The sequence below is a fragment of the Cnephaeus nilssonii genome (genome assembly GCF_951640355.1).
Source record: "Cnephaeus nilssonii genome assembly, chromosome: 3".
Taxonomy (NCBI): domain Eukaryota; kingdom Metazoa; phylum Chordata; class Mammalia; order Chiroptera; family Vespertilionidae; genus Cnephaeus; species Cnephaeus nilssonii.
The window spans coordinates 94712504-94726378 of NC_137074.1; positions in this window are offsets into that span (position 1 = coordinate 94712504).

Sequence of the window (13875 nt, forward strand, 5' to 3'; positions counted from 1 at the left end):
ACAGTGCTATATTTCTAAGAATAGAAACTGCAGTATTTTTTTCAAAATTAAATACACATTAAGTGCAAGAAACATAAAAATCTTAAGACACTCGAGCTATTAGCTAAAGATTTCTCCACCCAAGTGGGAATTCAGGTCTTTGGGTATTGGGAATGGAGAATAGATATCATTTGTGAATGATTTTAGCAATAGAAAAAACTCCTCATGGGAATTAAAATGTGGTCCAATCGTTGTTCTACATGTTCTTGCTATAATAGTAATCATTTAATGACTATTTTAGAGTAGCAAAAGGACATGAGTTTAATGCCAGAAACCCCACGAATGGTGTGCTTAGTTTGATCAATGAAAGTTTAAAAAAAAAAGAAAAAAACAAATAAAAAATTCCAAACTGTCTACCTAATGATTTTTAACGACTTAGAAAGGTAGAGGCTCTGTAGTTATGGAATGGATTGAGGTGTTTAGGTTCTTCCTCTTTATACCATAAAGACATGCTTCACTTAAAATAATCCATAAACCAGACTATCACCCCATTGTCTAGATCACAGGTACACAAACTTATTCTGCAAAGGGCCAGCTATCAACCATTTATGGCTTCGAGGGTCATAAATCTTCTACCTCTGCAGTGAGAGCAGCCACAGACAAGAAATAAACAAATGGGCATGGCTGTGTGCCAATACAGGCTGCAATTCCATCCCTTGTCTGGAGATTTCTGGAAATGATCAGACTTAGCTGCAGAACACACCCCATGTCCAGAAGACTGACTTAAGAAGATCTGGTTGAAAAGTCTAATGATTATAAATTAGTAGCTAGGAAAGACAAGAAAAATTAAGCCTCAATGGCAAGAACAAGAAATTAAAACATGATGGAGGACAGTGTGCTTATTATGATACTAGGGGCCCAGTGCAGGAAATTCATGCATGGGGGGGTGTTCCCTCAGCACAGTCTTCACCCTCTCCAATCAGACATCCCTCTTGCAATCTGGGACTGCTGGCTTCTAACCGCTCATCTGCCTGCCTGTCTGATCTCACCCACAACTCCCCTCCCCTGCTAGCCTGTTCTCACCCACAACAGCCCTCCCCTGTTGGCCTGATGTCGCCCCTAACTGCCCTCCCCTGCTGGCCTAATTGCCCTTAACTGCCTCTGCCTGCCTCATTGCCCCTAACTGCCCTCCCTTGCTGGCCTGATCTTGCCCCCAACAGCCCTCCCCTGCCAGCCTGATTGCCCCTAACTGCCTCTGCCTCGGCCCCCACCACCATAGCTTTGTATGGAAGGAAGTTGGATGTATGGAAGAAGACCCGCTCTAATTAGCATATTGCCCTTTTAGTAGTATAGATAGATTATATAGGATAGGATTGCTTAAATGGGGAGGGGAAGCCTTTTTAAGCAGCAGGAAATGCTCTTGGCAGACAAAAAAACATAATCCCTATATCTGGACTGATAGCCAGCCATATGCACTATACTGCCAAACCGTTCATTAAAAAATTGAACTGCTTTCTTACACTTACACCAAACAGCTGTTGCCCTTAAAAACCCTCCTCAGCCCCCACCTTAGGTTCTGCCTTCACAGTTCACCCAGATTAGGTTCTGATTGGACGGTTTCTTTGCCAGTCAGCATCAAAAGCTCCGCCTCCTGGGCAGCCATTGGCTCCTGGCACCTCACCAAGATTTGGTTCTGATTGGTCAGTTTCTATGCCAGTCAGCGTCTCCGGGCCTATCTCTGGGCCTGATCAAAAAGGTGGGGCTGATCAGCAGTCCCCGATGAGGCCCAGAGAGAAACAGAGGTGCCGCTGCTGGCAAAGCTGGAAGAGAAAGAGAGAGGCAATGGCTGATCAACAGCTGCCAGGAGGCTGGGGATCAGACCCTGCCTCTCTCTCTGCAGGCCTCTCTCTGGCCTGATCTGCAGTACCCTTGGCAGTCAGTGCTGGGTCGCTGCACCAGCACTGGCTGCAGTCAGTGCTAGGTCGCCACGGCAACCCAGCCCTGACTTCCGGTGTTTGGTCAAGCCTTGGTCGATACGGACCCTGCCTCTTTATATATATACTAGAGGCCCGATGCACGGGTGGGGGTGTCCCTCAGCCCAACCTGCACCCTCTCCAATCTGGGACATCCCTCTCACAAGTCAGGATTGCTGGCTTCCAACTGATCGCCTGCCTGCCTGCCTGATTGCCCCTAACTGCTTCTGCCTGCCAGCCTGATCACCTCTTAACCATTCCCCTGCCAGCCTGATCGACACCTAACTGCTGCCCTGCCATCCCGATTGCCCCGAACTGCCCTCCCCTGCAGGCCTGGTCACCCCTAACTGCCCGCCCCTGCCGACCTGGTCACCCCCAACTGCCCTCCCCTGCTGCTCATCTTGTGGTGGCCATCTTGTGTCCACATGGGGGCGGCCATCTTTGACCACATGGGGGTGGCCATCTTGTGTGGTGAAGTGACGGTCAATTTTCATATTACCTCGTTATTATATAGGATAGATTGGATAAAGGAAAACTTAGATAAAAACACCATTTCTTCTGTGGCTGAAGGGAGTATGAAGGCTCTTATGGCAGAAATACTTCTCAGAAAGGTATCATGACTATCCCCATTTTTAATGAACAGGGACCAGAATTATGTTCATAGAGCTGAACTAAATTTCAGAAGGTCACAGAGATAGTAAGATAGAGACTGTGTTTGAAGCCAGATAGATTTTTCTCTCAAAGCCACACTCGTTTTTATATGATTAGTTGCCCTTTAACATTTCTCAAATCCTATATAATAAAGAGGTAACATGCAAATTGACCATCACTCCAACACACAAGATGGCCCCCCATGTGGACACAAGATGATCTGCCACAAGATGGCCAGCAGGGGAGGGCAGTTGGGAGGGACCAGGCCTGCAAGGGAGACCAGTTGGGGGTAATCAGGCCTGCAGGGGAGGGCAGTTAGGGGTGACTGGGCCAGCAGGGAAGGGCAGTTGGGGGGGGACCAGGCCTTTAGGGGAGGGCAATTAGGGGTGACTGGGCCTTCAGAGGATGGCAGTTAAGGGTGACCAGGACTACAGGGGAGGGAAGTTGGGAGGAACCAGGCCTGCAGGAGAGGGCAGTTGGGAGGGACCAGGCCTATAGGGGAGGGCAGTTGTGGGGGGACCAGACATGCAGGGGAGGGTAGTAGGGGGTGACCAGGCCTGTAGGGGAGGGAAGTTGGGAGGGACCAGTCCTGCAGGAGAGGGCAGTTGGGAGGGACCAGGCCTGCAGGGAGGGCAGTTTGGGGGGGACCAGTCCTGCAGGGGAGGGCAGTTGGTGGGGACCAGGCCTGCAGGGGAGGGCAGTAGGGGGTGACCAGGCCTGCAGGGGAGGGCAGTTGGGAGGAACCAGGCCTGCAGGGGAGGGCAATTGGGAGGAACCAGGCCTCCAGGGGAGCGCAGTTGGTGGTGATCGGGCTGGCAGGGGAGGGAAGTTAGGGAAAATCGGGACAGCAGAGGAACAGTTAGGCATCCATCAGGCTGTCAGGGGAGGGGTTAGGGGGTGATCAGGCTAGCTGGCAGAAGCAGTTAGGGGAAATCAGGAAGGCAGGCAGGCGAGCAGTTGGGAGCCAGCAGTCCTGGATTGTCAGAGGGATGTCCGACTGCCCGTTTGGACTCAATCCCATTGAGATCCCCCAGATTGGAGAGGGTGCAGGCTGGGCTGTAGGACACACACACACCCATGTACAAATTTCATGTACCGGGCCTCTAGTCTTTAAATGAAAGTCAGTTCCAAAGCTGTGATACAGGTGACATCCTAATGTAGGAATAGGCTCCTCTGTGTAATTAACCATTTGCTTCTTTAAATTTATATCAGAGCACACTAATACAGAATATGACACTAATGAGGGCTTTTAAACTCCATCAGATTATAAATATAGGCCCATTTTGATATTACTGGTAATCTAAAGCACCCCACTGTGTTTTTCTATATCCCAATAAGTAATATTCAAGGTAGTCGTCTGTGTATTTTTCCATAAGGCTAAGAATCATAACTAGGGTAAATAAATAACTATTTTGAATTCTTTGTAAAATGTATTTCCATGCTTTATGTTGTCAATTTTATTTCTGAAATTTCTTATGAGGTAGCAGTTTCCATTACATCAACTGGGAAATTTTAAATAAAGGCACTGATTATCAAAGCAGTATAACTGGGCATCGACTAGTGCTAATTAATATAATTATGAAATAATATAATCCTACATAATAAAAGGGTAATATGTAAATTACCATCACTCCGCTATGCCCACGATTGGGCCAGCGGGAGGCGCAGGGGGAGGGACTCAGGGTGGCCGGGGTGGCCGATTGGGCCGGCGGGACGCTGAGCTCAGCGTCTGCGCCATGGCTGTGCTGTGGCACAGAAGGGACCTCTGGGGCAGAGAGCCCACGTCCTGCTGCCGACCATCAAAAGTGGGGAGCGAAAGCGGGGGAGCTGGCTGATTGTCTGCTCCGGCACCAGGCCTTTCGAAAGCCTCCGCCGTGCCGGAGGCTTTTGAAAGGCCTAGTGCACCAGCGGACAGACAACCGGCTCCCCTACGATCGAAAGAGGGGAGCTGTGTGTACACTCCAGCACCAGCAGACCCCCTGCCATCAAAAGCGGGGAGCAGGCTGCTAGCAGTGTCCACGGAGCGTGCTAGGCTTTGTGGGGCAGTGGATATGGCCTGGATGGCAGGTTAGACCTAGAGGACCCTACACGTGCATGATTTAATCATGCACTGGGCCTCTAGTAATCCTACCTAATAATAGACAAATATGCAAATTGACCATACCTCCGACACACCCACAAGCCACGCCCACCATCCAATCAGAACGAGCATGCAAATTAACACAAACCAAGATGGCTGCAGCCACAGAGAGCAAGGTTTCCTAGGTAACAGAGGAAGCCAAGCTTTCCGCCTGCCCTTGCCAGGCCTAAGCCTCCACTCAAGCTACAAAGTTTCAATTATAGAAGGTAAACAAATTCAAACAAATGGTGGCAGAATGGAGCTTGAGAGAGCAGGCCAGGGTTGCCGCCGGCAACAGGGGAAACAAAGCTTTCCCAACACCCTGTCCGGGCCCACCCACTTAAGGCAACAAAGTTTCAATTATAACCCCAACAGAAATGGCTGCTGGCCACGGAGGGAGCCCCAGGCTTGGCTCCGCTCCAGGCTACAAAGTTTCAATTGTAGAAGGAAAATAAATTCCAGATACCAGGACCTCTGCTTGGGTTGCCAGGGGGCGTGGCCTGCCTGCAAACCACCACAGGCCCCTTGCTCAGGCCCCCCACACCCCAAGGGAACCCCCACCTGATCCGGGACACCCTTCAGGGCAAACCAGCTGGCCCCCACCCCTGTACCAGGCCTCTATCCTATCTAATAAAAGAGTACTATACAGATTGATCATCACTGCAACACACAATATAGCTGCCCCCATGTGGACACAAGATGGCCACCACAAGATGGCCAGCAGGAGAGGGCAGTTGGGAGGCACCGAGGCTGCAAAGGAGGGCAGTTGAGAAGGACCAGGCCTGCAAGGGAGGGCAGTTGGAGGTGATCAACCCTGCAGGAGAGGGCAGTTAGGGGTGACCAGGCCGGCAGAGGAGGGAAGTTGGGGGCAAACAGGCTGTCAGGAGAGTGGTTAGGGGCAATCAGGAAGGCAGGCAGGCAAGCAGTTGGGAGCCAGCAGTCCTGGATTGTGAGAGGGATGTCCGATATTGGAGAGGGTACAGGCTGGGCTGAGGGACAACCCCCCTCCGTGCACAAATTTTGTGCACTGGGCCTCTAGTATAGTATAATATAATAGATTATAATATAATATAATATAACATAATATAATATAATAATATAATACTAGAGGCCCGTTGCGTGAAGAGATTCGTGCAATAGGACTTCCTTCCCTTGGCTTCCAGCACCAGTTTTCCTCCGGCACCCGGGACCCAGGCCTTCGCTCCAGCTGGAGTCTGCCATCTTCGTCTTCACTGCAGACTGTCTGCAGTCTTCATCTTCGCTGCGGCCGGAGTGCCGCTCCTGTAGATCAGCAGCACCTGTACTGGGTGAACACCAATAACATTATGTCCCTGAGGCACAGTGACCCCAGAGAGCCAGATGGCCCCCATGGGCCTGAATGTGACCCAACCAGGTCAGTGGGCCTGTTATTCTGTCTCCCTACCCCCAACCGTGGCAGCTGGCACCATCCCCCAGCAACAGCCAATGTGAGGCATGCCCAGACCCGGGATGTCTCTGCAGACCCAAGGTGCAGCCCCCTCAGAGCGTCTCTCCAGGTGCCCTGCAGCTCCTGCTGTGGACCCTGAAGTCTCCCAGCTCCCCCAGCAGCAGCACGTGCTCAACACCCTCAATCAAACCCTCAGCTGATGGCAGCTCTCATCAAATAGCACACGGCCAAGTAAGTGGCCAGCCAGCCCGGCCTTTAGCTCTAGCCCAGCCTGCTGAACCTGAACACCATGCAAGCCAGCGGGCCATGACCTGCTGTCCCTCTGAAGCAGCAAGCAATGGGAGGCTTTGAACATCATGAACCCGGGGCGCAACCCCAGCATGGTGAGTATGAACCACAGTAAAGAGAGATGCCACGGAGCAACAGCAGCAGCAGCAGCAACAACAGAAAGACAGTGCTGGCGTGGCTGCAGGCCTGACAGGACACGCCCAGTTCCAGCAGCCTCTGGATGCTGACGCTACCCGCAGCCAAGCAGCAGCGGCGGATCCAGCAGCAGATTGGGTCCCAGGCCAGCCAAACCCTGTCAGGCATATTCTGTACCTTTCCCCTGCCCTCAGTTCCTCCCCTGCGCTCAGTACTTTTCTATTGCCCCCACTTGAGGCTCCTGCCCTCTCTGCTGTTTTCCTGTTATTTTCATTTCAGGTGTCACAGGAGAAGCTAAGCAGCCAAGAAAAGCAATGTTAGACCCAGCTTCCTGCAACCACCTGCACCTACATCCGACCCACACAGACACATACATATCCCGCCCTCCCTACTCTGGCTTGCTGAAATAGATATACTGGTGTGTATTAAAAATAAAATTTCTAAAACTCTCACATCTCTTGGTCTGTCTCCTGTCAGCATGGACCTAACAAACTCCATGAGCCCCAGCAGCACATGCTCTCAGAGAACCACAGGCCTCACCTCCCTGGCCAGCAGATGGCCACATCCCTCAGTAGCCAGGTGAGATCTCTGGCCCCTGTCCAGTCTCCAGACCCCAGTCCCAGCCTGCACATTCCAGCCATCACCACGGATATGCCCCAGCCTTCACCACACCATGTCTCCCCCCAGACTGGTTCTCCCCACCAAGGACTCCCAGTCACCATGGCCAACTCCATAGATCAGGGACACTTGGGGAACCCCAAATATGCAATGCTACCACAGCTAAATACCCCCACAAGAGTGCATTGCCCAGTGAGCTGTCCCTGGTTGGTGACACAACAGTAGACACCTTAGAAATGTTGCGGGAGTGGGAGTGGAGGAGGCGCCGCTGCTGGAGAGGAGGCAGCACCGCTGCTACCCCCACCGCCCCTTTCGCAGAGGCTGCTCGAAAGAGGGGCCTGCGCAGTCCCAGTTTCAGTGCTGCCCCTTCTGCAGAGGCAGCCATAGAGGCAGCTGCATGGGCCTGGTCCCAGCGCCATTCCTCCGCAGAGGTGCAACTTGCTGTGCCTCAACCTCCCACAGCCCCTCCCCCAGCTGGCCTGGCCCCAGATCGTCCCCTACCCACCAGTGGGCAGGGGCCAGGGCCAGTCCTAAGAAGCAAAGGCCAAGTGCCGGTAGCCATGGTGGTCAGCAGTGGCAGCAGCAACAAGGTGATGGGGTGGCGCCTTCCCATGATCGCCTGGTCGCCTCCCGCAGAGGGAGGCCAGACATCCGCAGAGGGAGGCTAGACTGCGGCTTAGGCCTGCTCCCCACTAGGAATGGGCCTAAGCAGTCAGTAGGACATCTCCTAAAGGATCCTGGACTGTGAGAGGGGGCAGGCTTGGCCGAGGGACACCGCCCCCCCCCCCAGTGCACCGGGCCACTAGTATAATAGAATATAATCCTATATAATCAAAGCCTAATATGCTAAGTATCCAGTCAGCCAGTCGGCCATTCAACCAATCAAAGCGTAATATGCTAATGATATGCTAAGGCTGTTCAACCGCTTGCTGTCTTGAAATGGCAAAGGCCAATCCCTCCCTTTGAATGAGCCAATCACGAAAGACTGTGCTTTGGAGCTCCAATGAAGAATGAGGGGACAGGTCTCGTGCATCAGGATTAAAAAGCCAAGCAGACCACATGCTCGGTGTGTGCGTGCCTACCCTTCTACATAGAAGTAAAGATATTTGCCTTGCTGTCTGGCTCCCAAGTATGTTTTGTGTTCTACCAGGACCCCTGAATTTGGGGCTCGCCTTATTTCTTACAATTGTATTGAGAGGGATATACTTTTGTGTCTGGTCTTCAGTCTCCATGCCTGACACTTTTTGGATTTTTGTTATTCTCATTGCCTTCACTAAAGTAGATACTTTAACAACTTCAACTATTTTTTCTTGTTCAGTAGGGTAGCTGTAGTAGAATGGGATATGCCTGACAGACAAGCAATAACCATCACTGATTTTCCACCTTTGTAACATTAATCATTTCTAATTTTGTATCCCGGTCAGTCCGCTAATGTGGCCTCTTACCAGAAACATCAGCAGTGGATTTGGTATGATTAGGGACACTGGTCAACAAAGAACCCAAGATTAAATCAAGCACAAGAGAAAATGCTGCAATCTAAGACAAGGTAAACAAGATGTGCAAGGCTGCTGCTGGCCTAAGAGAGTATACTGTTTTGTAGCAAAGTTTTGTTTTGTTTTTTTTTATAAGTAGAAAGAGTATACTCTAACAATTAAAAGTATTGTATAACCATACCAAGTGGCTCAATTGGTTGGAGCATTGTCCCATACACTAAAAAGATTTTGGGTTCTATTCTGGTCAGGGTGCATATGAAAGGCAACAAATCAATATTTCTTTCTCATATTGATATCTCAATGCCTCTCTCTCTCTCTAAAATAAATAAACATATCCTCACATGAAAATTTAAAAACAAAACAAAACACATATTCTTTCATTAAAAAAAAGATATACTATAGTAAATAAACCACTAACATAGCTGTTTATCATTATCAGGTATTATGTGCTATACATAATTAAATGTGCTTTATTTTTATGCAACACTCAGCACAGTAGCTTTGTGAGTGATGTGTTGCACTATGACCTAGGTACAGATTTATGTCACTAGGAGATAAAAAACTTTTCAGCTCCATTATACTCTTATGGGCCACTATCAAATATTCAGTCTGTTCTTGACCAAAATGTCATTATGTGGCACATGGCCATATAATTAATATAATGAATAGGACTGGTAAGTGGCTCAGTTGGTTAAGCACCGTCCCATGTACTAAGAGATCACAGATTCAATTCTCGGTCAAGGCACATGCCCAGGTTTTGGGCTCGAAACCTCAGTAGGGGCCATGTAGGAGGGATTGATTGATGTTTCTCTCCTTCGCCCTTCCTCTCTCTAAAATCAATACAAACATTAAGAAATATAGAATTAATAGATATAATAAATATAATATAATACAATACAATAAAATTATTATTTATTAATTATCCATTATTTATATATGTACCTTTAATGATTATTATAGTAATTGTTTATATCATATAAATATGTATTATATGTTATATTTGTAAAATAATACAATATGTTATTATGGTGACTTTTATATATTATATTAATACTAGAGGCCTGGTACATGAAATTCGTGCACTGAGGGGGATACCTCAGCCCAGCCTGTGCCCTCTCACAGTCTGGGACCCCTCTCTCCTTACCGCCTGCCTGCTCGCTGCTCCTTACCACTCAGATTGCTACTCCTTAGCGTTGCTGCGGATGTGGGAGAGGCTCCCGCCAGCAACACTACACTCACCAGCCGTAAACACGGCTTCTGGCTGAGCAGCGCTTCCCCTGAGGGAGTGCACTGACCACCAGGGGGCAGCTCCTGCATTGAGCATCTGCCCTCTGGTGGTCAGTGTGCTTTATAGCAACCGGTTGTTCTGGTCATTCCATTGTAATGATCACTTAGGCTTTTATTATATAGATAATACTTAAAATTAGACAAATTTTGTTAATAATAGAAATTGTAGTTAATAGAGCCACACAGGTGCATTAACAAGAAATAGTATTTGATGGCAAAATCTAGAGAAGATAAACAGAATAAAAAGAAAGACTGGATTCCAAAATGGAGGTGGAATAAGAGGAAGCTACACTGACACTCTCCCAGGACCAAACTGGAAATACAACTAAAATACAGTAAAACCACCCAGAAAAAAATCATCTGCAGACTAGCTGGAGAGAAATCTGATAACCAAAGATGAAAATTAGAGACCACATAGAGACTGAGAGGAAATGCGGAGGCACAAAAGGTCTGTCCAGGCTCCCACAGACAAGAGATGAAGTTCTGGAAAGATATCTCAATGGTGGGGGTTACCATTGAGAACTCTGGGATCTAAACTCCAAACTGGGCTCCTAGGCCCAGAGCACCAGAACGAAGAAAGGTGCCACCTAATAGTTGGCTGTGAAAACCAGCAGGGTTGCTGTCTGCCAGTGAGAGACTGCTGGAAATGCAGGCACCCTCTTAAAATTATGGATGCATCCACTTACCTTGGTCTCCAGCAGAGTGGACTGGAGCTGTGTGAACAGAAGCCAGGATAGCGGCTCTGGGGTTGGAGCTCAGAGTGTACCCACCCATTTCCTGTGTTGAGTTATTCCCTCATACTGCAGAGGACATCTTTCTCCATTTGCTATCTAGGGAGTTTTGCATGGGGAGAAGGCAGTTGTCCCACACTATTGGAAGACTGATGTAATGAGAAGAAATATATAGAGAGAGAAACATAGCCATAAAGAATTAAAATGGCAATAAATAAGTACCTATTAATAATAACTTAAATGTAAATGAATTAAATGCTCCAATCAAAAGAAATAGGGTAGCTGAATTGATACAAAAACATGACCCAATTATATGCTGTCTAAAGGAGACCCACCTCAAAACAAAAGACTCACATAGAATGAGAGTGAAGGGATGGAAAAAATTTCCATGCAGATGGAAACGAAAAACAGCTGGAATAGCAATACTCATATCTGACAAAATAGACCTCCAAATAAAAACCCTCACAAGAGAAAATGAAGGTCACTACATAATACTAAAATGATTTTTCTAAAAAGAATACATAACTCTAGTAAACATATATGCACCCAATGTAGGAATATATATATATATATATATATATATATATATATATATATATATTCTAGAGGACTTTAAGGGAGAGTTGGACAGCAATACAGTCATAGTAGGGAAGTTGAACACCCTGCTGAATTCACTGGATAGATCTTCTAGACAAAAAATTAACAAAGAGACAGTAACTCTAAAGGACACACTGGATCCGATGGATTTAATTGACATTTATAGAACATTTCACTCTAAAGTTGCAGAATATACATGCTTCTAAAGTGCACATGGGTCATTTTCAAAGAGATACCTCATGTTAGGACACAAAAAAAGTCTCTATAAGTTCAAGAAAATTGAAATCCTATCAACCATCTTCTGAGATCACAATAGATTGAAATTAGAAATCAACTATAGTAAAAAATGCTCAAAAACATTCAAACACTTGGAGGCTAAATAGCATGTTATTAAACAATGAATGAGTTACCAACAAGATCAATAAATTTTAAAAAATCATGAAAATGAACTCAAAACAACCCAAATCAATGGGCCACAGTGAAAGCAGTCTTGAGAGGAGAAAATTTCATAGCAACATAGGCCTACCAAAAAAAAAAAAAAAGAAAGAAAGAAAAAGTTAATAATAAGCTATTTAACCCTACAACTTAAAGAATTGGAAAGATAACAACAAGAAAAGCCCAGGGTAAATAGAAAGAAGTAAATAATGAATAGTAGAGCATAAATTAATGACATAGAGGCTAAAAAAAAAAAAATTAATGACACCAAGAGCTGGTTCTTTGAAGAGATAAACAAGATTGATGAACCATTAGACAGACTCATCAAGAAACAAAGTGAAAGAACCCAAATAAATAAAATCATAAATGAAAGGGGGGATGTAACAACTGACTCCACAGAAATACAAACGATTGTAACAAAATACAAGAGCAACTATAAGCCAACTAGCTGGACAATGTGGATGAAATGGAGAAATTCCTAAAAAAATACTATCTTACAAAATTGAAACAGGAAGAATCAGAAAACCTGAATAGGGCAATAACAGATGAAATAGTAGTATTAAAAAAAAATCCCAGCAAACAAAAACCCTGGTCTGGATGACTTTACAGGGGAATGTTACCTTCAAAGAACAACTAATACCTATCCTCCTCAAACTATTCCAAAAAATCTTAGAGGAAGGAACACTTCCAAGTTCTTTTTATCAGGCCAGCATTGTCCTAATTCCCAAACCAGATAAAGACACTACAGAGAAAGAGAACTACAGGCCAATATCCCTGATGAACATAGACGCTAAAATCCTCAATAAAATATTAGCAAGTTGGATCCAGCAATATATTATAAAGATCACACAAGAAATTGAAAGACAACAATCACATGATTATATCAATAGGCACAGAAAATCATTTGACAAAATCCAACATCTGTTTTTTATAAAAACTCTCAGCAAAGTGGAAATAGAGGGACCATATGTCAACATAATAAAGGCCATAAATAACAAAACTACAGCCAACATCATACTGCATGGGCAAAAATTAAAACCATTTTCTTAAGAACAGCAATAAGACAGGGATGTCTGCTTTCACCACTCTTATTCAACATAGTACTGGAAGTATTAGCCACAGAGATCAGACAATAATAAGAAATAAAAGGCATCCAAATTGGAGAGGCAAAGTAAAACTCTTATTTTTGTCTGATGACACAATATTGTACATAGAAAACCCTAAAGACTCCACCAAAAAGCTACCACACTTAATAAAGGAATTTGGCAATATAGCAGAATATCAAATTAACATCCAGAAATCAATGGCATTTTTATCCACCAATCATGAGTTCTCAGATAAAAAAAATTAAACAAACAATCCCATTTACCATTGCAACAAAAATTAATATGCATAGCAATAAATTTTACCAAGGAGATAAAAGACTTGTACTCAGAAAATTACAGGATATTGAAAAAAGAGATAGAGGAAGATATAAAGGAGTAAAAGAATATACCATGTTCATGGATTTGAAGAATTAACATCATTAAAATGTCCATACTTCCCAAAGCAATCTACAGATTTGCTGGGGCTGACCAGCAGTCCCTGAGCAATAGATGAATAAATACTCTGACACACGTTTCTGTTAAAGAGAAGGCTAAGGGACTGCCAGGCTAGCAAAACCAAAAAGCCCTGTTCGTCTGTCTCCTTAGGTTTTTATTGTAACAACAGCTTGGATTAAAATTAACTATTAGATACTATCAGCAGGGTAAGTATCCTTGAGAAGACACATGTGTCTGCAGTGTCCTTTAAGCAAGGACGTCTGAAGACTAAGCATAAAGATTCCAGTAAATACCTGGTGCCTCAGACTTGTTTGGAAAAGTCAGGGCAGGGGCAGTTGCCTTTAGCCAACTTCCCCTGGAGGTTCTGTCACTTTGGAGTTTCCTCCTTACAAACTTTCCAACCAAGTCCCGTGCTTCCCCACACAGATTCAATGCTATCCCTATTAAAATACCAACATCATATTTCACAGATGTAGAACAAATATTCCAAAAAATGTATATGGAACCCCAAGAGAGCCCTAATAGGTACTAGACCACCATACACAGAATAAACTTACACCATACAGAAGAATAAATTCAAAATGGATAAAATACTTAAATGT